Raw genomic sequence first — 15,958 nt, 5'->3', positions numbered from 1 at the left:
TGATACCTCCATAACAGTAATGATTTTTACATGGAAAGACTCTCGGGTTTTAACAACTAATGAAGCCCTCATCTAGAGACCATAGATTATTATTATCTATACTAATAAAAGGATAATATGCTAATTAGACCGGGAGACCTTCAGGACGTCCTTCCGAACGAAGCCATGGTGGCGGGGCCGAGGCAGAGGCGGTTAGGGGCAATCAGGCCAGGAGGGGAGGGCAGTTGGGGGTGATCAGGCCAGCGGAGGTGGGGCAGTTGGGGGCGAGCAGGCCAGCAGTGGGGAGCCAGTTGGGGGTGAGCAGGCTGGCAGGCAGAGTGGTTAGGGGTGATCAGGCAGGCAGGCAGGTAAGAAGTTAGGAGCCAGGGGTCCTGGATTGGGAGAGGGATGTCCCAGATTAGAGAGGGTGCAGGCCGGGCTGAGGGACACCCCCATCCCCGTGCACGAATTTCGTGCACTGGGCCACTAGTAAGACAATATAATGCCAGGTTTCTTTCTTTAAATTCTATTTCCCCACCCTTCAAGTTAGCATCTTTAATCTGCTACTTTTGTTGTTCCCTCTGTATTAAATCTAAAATGTGAAAGTTGGCTTGAAATGCAAATGATGTTTTAACATCTTTCCAACAAATACTTCTTCCTATACTATATATGCTTGAGTGTGTGTGTTAAATAGATTGAATTTCAGTTTTTTCTCCTTTTCAATTGTCTACTTGCTATTTTAGAATGTTCTGAAAGGCGTCAAGTTTTGCTAGAAGAGAAAGTTTATAACAATTTGTATTTCCTCTACTGTGGGGCAAAGAAAACCTTAAATGTTGGTTTTATAGTCTTCTCTACTCTTGAGGGAATTTAGGTATGCGGAGTTTTGGCTGAGATAGGAAAGGAACAGCTCAGAGGTGGGGACTGCTGCTTAAAATGTTCCTTTGTTTAATTTTTTTCCTGTTATTGTATATGAAACTTTGATACCCTCCTGACTTTCCATTCCAAAGGCACACTCCAGTGCAGGTGCCAATTGTGGTTACTGCCTAGATGAGGAGTATATGTACATGACTACTGATATTTATGGGGCTCAGAGTGAAAGCAGAGGGGCTTTTGTGAAGAAGGTTGAATTATGAGATTAAGATGATTGCCTTGTTAGGATAAGCTGTAATTCTTTGTCACCTTTGGGTGAAGGACATCCTGTTGGGAAATTCAACAATGGAGATTTTCAGGTTCGATACAAATAAGCATAAAGCAGGGTAGTAGCAGCCCAAGAACTGAGTGGAAACTCGGAGGATATGGATTCTAAACTCAGTCTGTGTTCACTTGCTTTGTAAGCTGAGGAAAGTTGCTTTAAATTTCCTTCACTTCTGTTTCTTATGCATTGAGTGAATATGCCACAAGGACAGGTGTTATGTAAATACAGAGATATCATAATTTCTCAAAAAAAATACATGCTTTATTTAAGCAACGGGGCCCTATTTGATGTAGACAGGGTGAGAATCAGAACTCCTGGGTCTCGCTGCAAATTGTTGTTCTAAAAAAGGCACTTTCTTTGGCTTTCAATACATTACCCAAATACTGTGCAGAGCCAGTGCTATCTCTTTAATGGAAGAGTTGGGAAATCCTTTTTATTTTCTCTCCCTGAGATATCCCTCTGAAATGATGGACTTATGGATCTGCTGGGTTGGCCACTTCTAGTATGTTGAACAGCAAATCCCATTATTAACTTGCTAGATTCGTGGCCCATATTCTTCCCTATACCACCACTCCAGTCCCTCCTACACACATACCCCAAACCTCCTCACACTGATCATTTGCCTGACTTAGCTATACACTGTGATTTGAGGGGTACCAAAATGATTCATATTGCCATATATATGAACCCCTAACCTTTTATCCTGTTATGACATTGAAACCTGTTATTAAAATGGAAAGCACTTTATCACCTTTACTTCACTTTTACTTAAAAGTGATAATGATATAAAGTGCTTAAAATATTACCTGATACATAATAAACACAGCTTCTATGAGTATTATTGGTAGTCAATCTCTAGCTAGAGCCATAAGAAATGGTGCAGAAGTAGACAAACTGTGATGGTGAAGACAGATAGGCAAACCATATATTTTTACTGACCATTTATGAATGTATTAAGTTAATTTTATTCTGATCCTGCTAATTTAAAAAATGATAACAGCCAACATCACAATAGCTGTCAGGTGTGAATGCTCTGTCTCGAACCATAAATATATAGGTCACATAATAGAGTTGTATCTTGGTCACATTGCATAATAAAGTTGCAGCTGCTTGGTTATTTCTTGGTACCAGAAATCCGTATGTACAAGTATAGGCACCTGATATTTTAAAAGTCACTTTGTAGCAAAAAGGGTAGATAATTGCTTTTTTTAAATCAATAAAAATTATACCTATTTTTGTCAGATTGGCAAAAAACGTAATATGTTTTTTGGTAAGCTGTATAATCTTAGTAATTTGTTTATATGTGCCATGTAATGCAAAAGGTTGAAAATCGGTACTGCAGACAGACCATTCGAATCACTCTGCTGCTAATGACTGGAGTGACCTCTAGTGGTGCTGAATTTTTCATACTGGGGAAAAAAAGGCACCCAAATAAAAGGTCACTGTTAGCATCATCTTTTAGTACTTCACTTGTAAAATCAAAATTCAGAAGTTGATTAAATGGAAACAAATGTAGTGTTTCATTGAAATGACTGATTTCATGATGAAAACTTTACCTCCACAGAGTGGTTTCAATAATCCCTTCTGAATATCACCACATCCTCACTTCCATTTGAGTTTCTGCTTATTACTATTAAGCGATGAGAGTCATTCTTTCACATTCAGTTAAAATGTGTTGAGTGCCTCCCATGTACCAGACACTGTGATAGACAGAAAGTACATATAAATAGGAAACATGGCCAGTCACCTGCCCTCAGGGTTGTCTTATTCAGGGTGCGGTGAGGGGGAAATGAGAGAGAGTTTGAAGAGGGAGGAAAGAGCTCTAAAAAAGTATCTACTTCTTAAAACATACTAAAATAGATGTCAGTACAAAGAATTACCAATGTTTTCTGGCTTTGTAGACAACCTTTCTTTTTTTCTCATAGGAGAAGAAACAAACCCTCATTGAATAAAGCAGAGTAAAGCATGTGTATCCATTGAGAAAAAAGAGAATTCTCTCCCATGGGCTAGGAAATGTTGGTTGAGAATAGAGCCAGGTAAGAAAAAAAAAAGCACTTTGTTATGGTTTAAAAAATATCAATGTGAAATTTAGCAAAATTCAAACTTTAAAAAGTATTTATTTAAATTATTTTAAATTTTTTATCTTTATTCAGTAAGCATATCTCACTTATTTTCTGGATAATCCTACTATCAAATAAACTTACTGTTTCTTATAAAATCAATGAATTAAATAGGTAAGTGAAATGATAATCTTATACCTTTATATAACTTTTTTAAGATCAAAAGTCACAAAAATATTTTGTCAGATCCTATTTTATTTTGTAGAATATTGGCAATATGTGTCTAGTTTGTGTCTAAAAAAGTAAGATTCCCAAAGACAATGTTAATGCTCTGATATAATGCTCATATTTTAAGTATTTTTATCTGATGGCTATATTAAACTAAAGAATATTCTTAGCTACCCACACAAATTATGATTGTCTCTTATTTCTTCACTTACTCTTCATGAAGATTTTAGTGATATCTAGTTGACAAGCTAATGGCTTTATCACAAAGAGCTATTCAGAGTTGGCAGAAACTTAGAAATTCCTCAAGCCTAATTCAAGACGAAAGGCCACAGAATAAATTCAAAAAGCTTCCAATTCTCCTTTATAACAAATTTATTTGGTAGTATGTAGAAGATTCACTCCAGATACAATGTCACTGGAATTTTCCTGAAACACTGGGTTCCATCATTATGAATTCTGCTCCATTTCTTTTTAGAGTGTCTACTTAGTGTCATTTATGTTTATTCTATATGTCCTGGGTATATAGAAATAGTCCTATAGAAGCATACAAAAAAATTTATTTTAAATGTATTTGTTGATTTATTCTTACTTATTTTTTCTTTATTCTTTACTTCTTACTGTATTTCTTTATCATTTTATTCTTCACTATTTATGTCTTACCTTGTTTATTCTTAGCTGGTCTTCAGTTTGAATAAGCTTTAATATATTCCACATCTCAAAGATGTTGACTTCTACAAGATGGGACTGGGTCTGATTAGGATGGAAAGAACAGTTCATAAAGAAACACTACAGGTAAGATTTATAGGGAAAAAAGTTGAAAATTAGAATGTTATCTGCATCTGTAGAGTCTGAGATTTCTCATTGTCAAATTTTATTGATTCAATTTTTTGTTTTACATTTAAACTATAATAAAAGTCTTTCATAGGCAATTAATATTCTTAACTAAGATTGAATGGTGATTTTTTACATAATTGAACAGCTCATACTTTTTAAAGCATTTGTACTAATCAGTGGGCTGAGAGTAAATTTATTTTCTACATTACTTTCAATTATTTATAGTTAAATGTTACCACTTAAAACATCCATAAGCAGGTATATAAAACAAACAAACAAAAAAGAGAGGTTAGTTGACAACACAGGTTTAGAGATAATATATCATGATAAGTGTGATACCTGTATATCTATTTGTTACTCCAGAGAAAAATGTTGGGTGTGTAATGCTATTATGTGCAATTTAAAAGTAAGTAGATGTAGCTTCAAAAAGCTTCAAAAATGTTGGAAGATACAATAATTATAATTATGCCTTTGAAGCTTTGCAACCAAGTGTATTCTTTCATGCTGTTCAGTTGTATCCACATGCCATTTGCATCATCTCCCTTTGAGTATTAAAAACAGTTTTGAGCTTCTTTGTCCCTTGGCTAATTGTTAAACTCAGCAGTTTACTCTCACCTCATGTTAGGACATAGTGTCAGGACGTAGTGTCATCTATTAAATCAGATTTGGTGACTGAGGGACAACCTTGACACTAGTCACCAGAGAGCACCCAATGCAAAAGCCAGCATATGTGGGTGATATGATGATGATTCCCACATTGATTCAATAATGCCATCACATAAGAATAAATTCTCATTAATACATGTCTCACAATAGAAATGGGAGGGGAAAATAGTTCCAGCTTAAAATTAAATTAGGAAACCACTTTACACATTTCTAAGTATCAGAGTTTCAAAGCTCTTTAAGTCAATTATGAGAATTCTCATCACTCCATCCCTACCTACTACATGATTTTAGTTAACACAGTCAAGAAAGTTTGGGTAGAATTTTGGGGGAACTTACATTGAATTAGGGCTACTATTTTTAGGAATACTTTTGGGTACTAGGTCTTAATATAAGGGAAATTTCTTTTTATTTTGTCTACAAACTTTTAGACTTTCTATACTTAACACTTCCATTTAGCTACAATTGAATTGTGTCTCACCTCTGAAAGTGTAGCTAGGATGTGACAAACAGCATTTGACATCCACTTTTCTTTCTGAGCCTGTTCCACTTACAGCTGTTCTGAAGAACATATTTCATTTTGGGAAGTGAACACAGCTGTTATGTAAAGTCTGATTGATGGGAGTTAAGGTGGGCAGAAGTCATCAAAATCTGAAGATGAAGTGTTTGAAAGGGAAGGAATGTATTATCATTAAAGAGGTGGGAGGATAGAGTTGCTTGCTCTAACTAAATGGTGGGTTAGAAGCACCAGCCTCTGTTATACATCCCAAGAACTGAGCCCAGTGTCCCCAAGAACTTGCTCTGCTATGCTCACCTCCTCAGAATATATTAAAGCCACTTGCTGGAAGAAGTCTCCTTCAGTAATCTACATAAAACAAACAAACAAATGAGTAATCTAGTCACAAGCAAAGCTTGTTTGGTTATCTCCCTGTATATCTCACTAGACTGAAATATTAGAACACTCAAAGGAATGACTTCAGCATCTCAGAGCCAAAATGAATGTAGGCAATGAGAGAGAGAAAATATTCAGCCTCACTATTATGTGTATTCTAACATCTCTCTCCCTTCTGCTTCATCTGTTTCCTTCATACTGACTCTCTCACAATTCTAATTGTCAGTCTCCCTCATGCACAGATACAGGTACTCATATGTTTATCTCTACACTTTCTCTTCTGTATGAAATATATGCTGCAGAATCACTCTCCTGAGAGAGGAACAACTATTGGCTCATTAAAAAACCTATAGTTGTCTTTTTTATCCAATCATCTTTCTAAGGATACTTCAGTTGTTTTCATGTCTTGGCCACCATGGATAATGCTTTAATAAACATAGGGGTGCATATATATCTTTTTGAATAAATGTTTTCAAAAATTTTAGGTAGACACCCAGAATGGGGGTTGCTGGGTCATAAAGAAGATGTGGTACACATGCACAATGGAATACTACTCCGCCATAAGAAAAGATGAAATACTGCTATTTGTGACAACCTGGATGGACTTTGAGAATATCATGTTAAGCAAAATAAGTTAGTGAGAAAAACCTAAGACCCATATGATTTCAATCATATGTGGGATTTAATACGGAAAGTAACAAATGAACAAACAGTAAAAACAAACAAATGAAAACTCATAGATACAGAAAACAGTATGTTGGTTACCAGAGGGAAGAGGGTGGGGGATAGTAAAGGTTAAAGGGGGCCAAATATATGGTGATCAAAAATGATCTGACTTTGGATGGTGGGCACACAATGCAATATACAGATCATATATCATAGAATGTACACTTGAAACCTTATTAACCAACTAGAGGCCTGGTGCACAAAATTTGTGCACTGTGGGGCATCCCTCAGCCCAGCCTGCACCCTCTCACAGTCCAGGACCTCTTGGGGGATGTCCGCCTGCTGGGGATCTGGCCAAAGCTGGCAGATGGACATCCCTCTAGCAGTTCGGGAGCCCTCTTGCAGTCTGGGACCCCTCACTCCTTACCGCCCACCTGCTCACTGCTCCTTACCACTAAGCTCACTGCTCCTTAGTGCTGCCATGGAGGCGGGAGAGGCTCCCACCACTGCCGCTGCACTCGCCAGCCATGAGCCTGGCTACTGGCTGAGCAGCGCTCCCTCCTGTGTTGAGCATCTGCTCCCCGGTGATCAGTGCGCATCATAGCAACCAGTCATTCAGGTTGTTCCGCTGTTCAGTCCATTTGCATATTAGGGTTTTATTATATAGGATGTCACCCCAATAAATGTAATAAAAGAAAAAAATTTTAAAACCCTACAGTTATAAATTTTATTCCTACTCATTAAAGTTCCCAATCTTTCTCATTAATTTCCTAGTTGGCTATAGGCCTAAAACACTGGGACATAACACAGAGGATCTGTGAATAAAGCAAAAATAAAACTTATCCTTACTTAAATAATTTTAAATATTTTCACTTAAATAATCTCGTTTGTCAGGTCTAGCTTCTAGCCTTCTAGCAAAGGTGAGACTTTTTTTTTTTTCATAAAGTACTTGGAAAGGAAAACTGAATTTTGAATGAGGGTTTATTCTGACCATATTGTGGTGTTCTTATCTGTCCAATGACACTTTTAATAAAGATAGCTCACCAAACCCATCATACTGATGAAAAACACTTAATTGATAAACAATAATGCAAATAGCATGTATGTGTGGAGATGCATATGCATATATATATCACAGAAGTGCTAGAGCCAAGAACACAAATCTTGATTTAAATATTAGTTAGGCAAAGAAAAGCTCCTTTTGTGAGAAAATGACCCTGAAATACATTTTTCCAGGGAAAAACTGGAGTTACCAATTGCTAGCATTCACAAGAAGCCTGATAATAATAAAATGTCTATTCTTTGTTTTCAAAATATCTCTTGACACCTAGTGTGTTACATAGAGAAGGCTGGGAATCCTTTTGCACACTGTTCCGTCAATATAACAGAAAGTATCCATCAGCTGTGACAGTGACTCTATTGATGTGGCCTTGGTGGAATGCTAAGAACAATCCTCTCTGTAAAAAGATGAAAAACAAAAGCCTTGAGCGGGGAAAGATTGCACATTCCAAGAATATTAGCTAATTTCCTGCAACACAGCACAATGAAAGGCCATGTGGACAGTGTGTGTTATTGTGCTTTATCTGTGAAAAAGAATAAAAAAAGAAGCAAAAACATCACCATATCTTCTGGAAGCCAGACAGAATTCTGAGTTAAACAGTAATTTTGAGCAACTTTGAAAAGATCATCAATATTATATGCTATTTTAAACAACAAAAACTTTCTTTTTTGTACCTCTAGCAATCTTACATTTTAATGACACAGACTCAAAATAGCACAACACATATTTCTAGGTTTTGGTCATTAAAATTCTTAATCTGTATACTACTAGCCTCAAATGACCAACTTGAGAAAATAAACCAAACACGATGACTTTCTTATTCTAACTATTTCTGTGTTTTGTTTTTTGAACTTCTCTTCCTACAATTTCAACCAAAGATAGCCTAAACAAAGAAAATCCAGCCATTTGCCCAAGTTTTTCAAGCCAAGCTTGCATAAATCAAGTTGAAAGTGACCTGATTCCCTGTTTCACCAAGAGGGATTTAGTGGTGTAGCTAAAATGTGACCTCCTGTATAAATGAGCAATAGGATGGGCCAGAAAAATTACAAACCAGTAAATCATGGTTTACCATAGAAACAACAGGAAGTATCTATGAGGCTGTTTACAGCTTATCAAGCTGACTAATATAAAATTACATATGTGACTTACCTTGACAATAGTATAAACTCTGGCATTTCCTTCCACTGCAGTAGAGTTTACGGTGCCCTTGACCCAAGGAAGCAGTAGGGAAAGGCACAGGCTTTGCTGATAGACAGACTGAATCCCCAAACAACCATTTCCCAGCTGAGTGGCTTTGGAAATTTCTTATTGAATCTGAACTTCTTTATTGTAAAATGGGTAGAAAAATCTACATCTACTATCAGTGCGTAAGAAACAAGAAACAGCCCTAACTGGTTTGGCTCAGTGGATAGAGCATCGGCCTGGGGACTAAAGGGTCCCAGGTTCGATTCCGGTCAAGGTCATGTATCTTGGTTGTGGGCACATTTGCTGTAGGAGGTGTGCAGGAGGCAGCTGATCGATGTTTCTCTCTCATCGATGTTTCTAACTCTCTATCCCTCTCCCTTCCTCTCTGTAAAAAATCAATAAAATATATATATTTTTTAAAAAAAGAAACAAGAGACAATATACAAAAATTACCTAGAATACATCTTTAACCATTAAAATTTCAGCCATGATTGAGAGCATTATAGATATTGAGCTACGGAAGATATAATGGCAGAAGATTTTGTTGAGGACACAAGTAGAATAGGGCTGGGATTTAGAATAAATCAAATATTAAGGTAGGGAAACCAGATGATAGAGATTTTATAATATAGTATACATTGTCTTAAACCAGAACTGCTCTAATGTAGTCTTATCACATCTCAGATACATTTCCAAAAGGCCCTTCTAGAATAGGCACACATTACAGAATCTTAAGTGTCTACAACATATCATTTCAGAATATAATAAAAATGGTTCAGAGAAACCAAGATGGTGGCATAGGTAATCACCTATACTTGCTGCCTCTCACCACCACATCAAAACCACAACTAAACGGCAGAACCACTACCATCCAGAATCGCAGGAAAGCTGGCTGAGTGGAAGTTCCACAACTAGAGAGGTGAAGAAAGCGCAGTGAGACTGGTAAAAGGTGCAGAAGCGTGGAGAAGCGTGGCACCTGGATGTGCTGCTCTTTTAACTGGGAGGGAGATACAAGCTCCCGCTTGCTCTGAAATCCAGTTCCGGGTGAGACTCTGGAGGACCCAGGCACATATACGGGGTGAAACTGGACTGTCTGGCATTGGGACAAGAATGCGAGGGCGGCTTACTCTTAGAGGTGCTCAAAGCGATCATTGTTCCTGCACAGGGGCGCAGGACACGAAGAACCTGGAACTTCTCCGGTTCAGGGCAGCCATTGCTGTTTGCTCCACCATGGTGATTCCCAGAGACCCCGCCCCACCCAATTTACAACCACAGGCAAGCTGTGCACATCAGCTTTTGCATATGAATGGCCTGTCCTTTCGCCTACACGCTGGGCCTCATCTGGGCACTTCCAAACCCCATACAAAGAGGAGGAATCTGCAGATGTCTTTGTAGCTCCTTCTGGGCGGCCCCAGACAGTGGCTGACCTTGCACCTCCTTGGAGATCCAAGAGCCAGTGTACCCAGTGGTCAGAGTGAGACCATACCGGATTACAGTTCCTCAGACCCATAAGAGACACACTCAAGGGGCAGACTCAGTGAGCACCAAAGCCCTACTGAAGCAAGTACTGCCCCATAAGGGTGTCTCCTGAGCAACAGATCTTCCAGTGTAGACACAGCTGGTCATCACAGCCAATTGGCCTGGAGGTCAATTCCTCCCAGTGATACCAACAGCAATCAAGGGTTAACTACAACAAGACTGTGCAAACAGCCCACAAAGGGGTGCACCATGAGCGTCCACCTCAGGTGACTGGGGAGGTTGAGCCATTGGGCCTTATAGGACACCAACCACACAAGGCCACTCTATCAACTCAAGGAGACTTAGCAGCTACCCAGTACATAGAAACAAACACAGGGAAGCAGCCAAAATGTGGAGACAAAGAAACCAGTCACAAATGAAAGAAATGGATGAAAGTAAACTACTGGATATAGAGTTCAAAACCACGGTTATAAGGTTACTCAAGAAACTTCTAGAAACCTCTGAGAAATTTAGTGAGACCCTTAAGGATATGAAAAAGGACCAATCAGAAATTAAGCATACATTGACTGAAATAAAGAATAATATACAGAGATCGAACAACCGACTAGAGGATCCCAAGAATCAAGTCAAAGATTTCAAATACAAAGAAGCAAAAACACCCAACCGCAAAAGCAAAAAGAAAAAAGAATCCAAAAATATGAAGATAGTATAAGGAGCCTCTGGGACAACTTCAAGTGAACCAATATCCGAATTATGGGCGTGCCAGAAGAAGAGAGAGAGCAAGATATTGAAAACCTATTTGAAGAAATAATGACAGAAAACTTCCCCCACCTGGTGAAAGAAATAGACTTACAAGTCCAGGAAGCACAGAGAACCCCAAACAAGAGGAATCTAAAGAGGACCACACCAAGACACATCATAATTAAAATGCCAAGGGCAAAAGACAAAGAGAGAATCTTAAAAGCAGCAAAAGAGAAACAGTTAGTTACCTACAAGGGAGTACCTATATGACTGTCAGCTTATTTCTCAACAGAAACTATGCAGGCCAGAAAGGAGTGGCAAGAAATATTCAAAGTGATGAATAGCAAGAACCTACAACCAAGATTACTCTACCCAGCAAAGCTATCATTTAGAATTGAAGCTCAGATAAAGAGCTTCACAGACAAGAAAAAGCTAAAGGAGTTCATCACCACCAAACCAGTATTATATGAAATGCTGAAGGGTAGTCTTTAAGAAGAGGAAGAAGAAGAAAAAGGTAAAGATAAAAATTATGAACAACAAAATGACAACAAATACATACCTATCAACAAGTGAATCTAAAAATCAAGTGAATAAAAAATCTGATGAACAGAATAAACTGGTGAATATAATAGAATCAGGGGCATAGAAAGGGAGTGGATGACAATTCTCAGGGGGATGGGGGTGTAGAGGGTGCCAGAAGAGATTGGACAAAAATCTTACACCTATGGATGAGGACAGTGGCAGGGGGTGGGGAGGGGAGGGTAAGGGGATGGGATGGGGTGGGAACTGGGTGGATGGGAGCTATGGGGGAAAAAAGAGGAACAGCTGTAATAATCTGGACAATAAAGATTTATTTAAAATAAATAAAATAAATAAATAAATAAAATAAAATAAAAAATGGTTCAGTAAAGAGGAAACTATCATCCACAATCAAGAGAAAAGACAATCAATGGAGACTGGGGACTCCAACATGGATCAGATATTGGAATTAGCAGGCAAGGAATTTAAAGCAGATATTTCAACTATGCTAAAGTATGTAAGAGTGCTCAAAATGAAAGAAAAGATAGGAAATATGGAAGAGAAATTAAAACTAGAAAAAATGGAAATTTTAGAACTAAAAAAGCTGAAATGAAAAACTCAATGAGTTTATAGCATATTGGAAATTACAGAAGAATTACTGATCTTTAATGCAAATAAACAAATTATTCAATCTGAAGAATAGAGAGAAAAATATGATTAAAAATAATGAATAGGGCTTCAGGAACTCATGGAACAATATCAAGAAGTCTAACAGAATTTTTTGACTCTAATAATGAGAGGAAAGACAGAATGAGGCCCCCTAAAAATAATTTGAATAAATAATGGTTGAAATTTTTCTATATTTGTGAGACAAAATCTGTAGATTCATGAATCTCAGTCAACCCTGAGTCTAAGTGATAGAATATAGGGGCTCATTGTACACATATTTCAACTTTTCTCTGTTTGAAAATTTTCATAATAAAATGTTGAAGAGTGACATATAAACTCATCAAAATGAATACTTAGATCATATATTATATATTACATTAATTATATCACTTTTTGAAAGTAATCTAATTCTAGACTATATAAAAATATTCAAGCTTCAAGCATTAATTGAAAGGTACAATCAATATTCAATACCTTTATGTTTTCTACTTATAGAGGTAAAGTGTGGCACATGGAAAAGGGGGCAGATGATTCACATAATCTGCCCTAGGTTCTACTCCCAAATAATCCATCAACTCATGAATCCTGTCACTCAGTAAAAGCTCTTTATCTCATCTCATGGGTAAATGTACATCTGCAAAAAAAGGTTTTGTTTTTTTAAGGCAAGAATGGGGAGGTGGGTACAGTACCCCATGCACAACTACTTCCTTCCCGCTCTTGTGGTGGTGATCTGTACAGTATCAGCAGGAGTACGTATTAACAGATACACCAGAGCCCAATCATTTAGCACTGTATGTGGGCACCAGATGATACTACTCTTCAGAAGGTTAGTGTCCTACCTCTGTCATTAATAGTTGTGCTGCTATACGTAAGCCCCTCAATTTACTCAAAACTCAATTTTTCTGAATATGCATAGTTTAAGAAAATAATTCCTCACCCCGACCCACGTTTTCTCAGCGCACCTCTCGGCCTCCACTGTTGCTAAGTGGCCTTGGATACCGGGCCTTGGGATGCTGGGATGTGGCTGGTGAGGATGTTGGTCACCTGGCCTCAGGTAACCAGGAATAAAGAGCTTGGGAATACCATTCTTTTCGATACATGCAGAAAGGAAATATTTACTACCAACAATGGTTACAAATCCATGCAAAAGAGACTCCGGGGCCTTTGGAAGATTCAGAGCTTAAAAGAGAATTATATCTGAGAAGTTAATTGGGCTGAACCTCTGGATTTCAGCTGGACCAAAGGGAAAATTTACTGCAGTTGAGTGTGAGGTCCTGAAGAAATACCTTGACTCAGTGGATACATCCTTGTGATGCTAGGAGAGGGCGGGGAATCCAGTTTTGACACCAGTATTAATTTTCTCGTGGAAGAACATGGAATCATGGGTAATAATGATTCTGTGATTAGAAATGTGTAATTATTTCCATCCTAAAGAAGCTCTGGAGTCCAAAGGAGTCTTGAGCAGGGCAATCAGCCAGGCTGCGTGGGAGGCCGTGTCTGGAACACTGAAGAGAGCAGCGAAACAGGCCAGGCGCTCACCTTTGTATGTCCTCTCGGTGCCACCTGGAGTGTCATGACAGCAGCAGTGGCTGTTCTGTTTCCCACTTAACAGACCCATCTAGCTTTCTATCACTCAAAGAACCACAGTGGGAAGCTGGCAGTGCTGGGCTCATGTCACATGTTTAGTGACCAACATTTGGGAAAGAAGAAAACAGCCAAATCATGGATGTTGTTTTCCAGTGGTTCACAACAGAAGACATCTGCCTAAACTAAATTGAGGCTGAGGACCCAGAGTTGTCCAACTCCATGATGCTGCCTGACATAGCCACCCTGTCTGAGTGCCTTCGAGTGGGTCTCCAGGGTGCCGAAGAGAACCCCTGGGACTTCACCACCCTCTTCAACTTGTCCATTTACCTGCTGGATACCACTTCCTTCCCCAAGGTCCTCAGGCACACAAACAACTAAATGTGAAACATGATCCTCTCCAGTTCATCCAACCTCAGTTTCAGCCAGCCCTTCAGCCAGTGGTTTTCCATCCCAGTGTCAGGGAACTGTCACCTCCTCTGCTGGAGCTGTGTGACTTAGATGAGACCTTCTCCTCTGAGAAGGCAGAGCTTGCTCAGATTACCAATAGGTATACTGCAGAGGACCTGGAATTCCATGCCAGAAAGGATGCTGATGTTCTTGGATAACCAATAAACTACCAAGGACCACCAAAATGTCAAACATACCTTGAGCACATTTTCTAAGTGGCAGAGTTCAAGAAATTGAACCAAGAACATGACATTGATACAATTGAAACTGCATTCCAAGACAGTTTCTAAGGATCTTGCCTCCTGAAGCATTCCCTGTCTCCTAATTCTCTCTTTGTAAACAGTTTCTAAGTTGTTCCTTAACTCCTTTATCAAAACTATCTACTATCTACCTGTGGAAAGTTTGTGTATCTTCTGTAATGCCCAGGTAGGTATAACATCTCTAACTTAGAAGATCCTTATGTAAGACATGTTCCATTTTTTCAATTAAAACTGATTGAATCTGTCCAATAATAATAATAATAATAATAATAATGCTCCCTCAAACTCCTTTGTCTAATATTTGTTGTTATCCGTACATTCTTTTGCAAAGGATAATAATTCTGTATTTCTGAGAATTCTGCTGTGATGCAAGATGAGCCAAATTTGTCTGAGATGATCTCTCTGGCGGAAGTTTAGGACCAAGTTTCAGTTGACCCCATTCGAACCCAGCAGATTTGAACATTTTCAAATAAGGCTCACAAACTCTGAACAATTGTTCTTTTTTAAAAAGGGAACTAACATTAGCAACCAGGTGGGTTTTACAAGTTATGAAAATCTCCAAAAAAAAAAAAAGTAATGTACTGCGATTAAGTTCATACAGAACTGACATCATGTAGGGGGAAAGGGAAAAATCCACCTACAATAAAATGTTATCCCTGTCCCTGTTTGCAATTTTCTCCCACGCATCTATTGCTTCTGTTGAAACTTATTATTGCTAAAGTACTTTTTTCATCATAAAAAGACCTATGGTTCTAAAAGAGACTGTTGGCACCCAAATTCAGCTTTGTTGTTAGAGGCAATTAAATTATGTTTGGTAATATCTTTCCTGAGCATTTAATTTCATTAGTGCTGTCAGTGTGCCCAGGAGAGGGGTACTTTCTCTAAATCATAAATACAGAGATGCATTACACTAATTTTAGAGTATTTCTTTTGGAAGACAAAAGGCTAGATTATATCAAGCAATAATGGTAGAAATAAAATCAAATCTGTTCAATTGCTAATCAAAACATAAATGTATGCAATTGTAGGAGACTCATCTTCTAATCTGAGGTCTTTAAATCCAGAATGCTGTTTCCAAAGTTAAGTCTAAAATATAACCAAAACCTTCACTTAAAAACATGAAACCTAGTTTAGCCTAATTCTCTGAATGAGGATAGATGAGCTAATGATCAGTTCCTTAACCTTTTGAGAATTAACTATCAGTGTGGCTCTGATCTGCACTGTTCTCCCTTTCTTTCTAGGTCTTCATTGGTATAAATAACACCAAAGCAATATCTATTTTAGGATATGCTGAAATCTGTTTATTTTATAATTAACCAACTGGGTATGCTTTTTCCAGAGCTTTATTTCTGGCTGCCACTAAGCATATGTCTTTTTTGGGGGGAGGGGGTAAGTATTCTATTAATTTGCAATTATAATTCAGAAAGCATTTTATGCTAGGGTGAACAAGACAGAGACTGCAGTGGTTTCCAAACTCTGCTTTCAGAAGCCCAT

The 15,958-nt window shown here is 38.1% G+C and overlaps 1 pseudogene across 1 annotated transcript; it reads left to right on the top strand.

The window, feature by feature from the left end:
• The first annotated feature begins 13,203 nt into the window (after positions 1–13,203).
• LOC308241698 (intraflagellar transport protein 52 homolog) lies at positions 13,204–14,494 on the top strand (annotated as a pseudogene). Its single transcript has one exon. The product of its transcript is annotated as an intraflagellar transport protein 52 homolog (transcript).
• The last annotated feature ends 1,464 nt before the right edge of the window (positions 14,495–15,958 follow it).

The sequence above is a fragment of the Plecotus auritus genome (genome assembly GCF_963455305.1).
Source record: "Plecotus auritus genome assembly, chromosome: 2".
NCBI classification, from domain to species: Eukaryota; Metazoa; Chordata; class Mammalia; order Chiroptera; family Vespertilionidae; genus Plecotus; species Plecotus auritus.
This window is presented reverse-complemented; position numbering and strand designations above follow the sequence as displayed.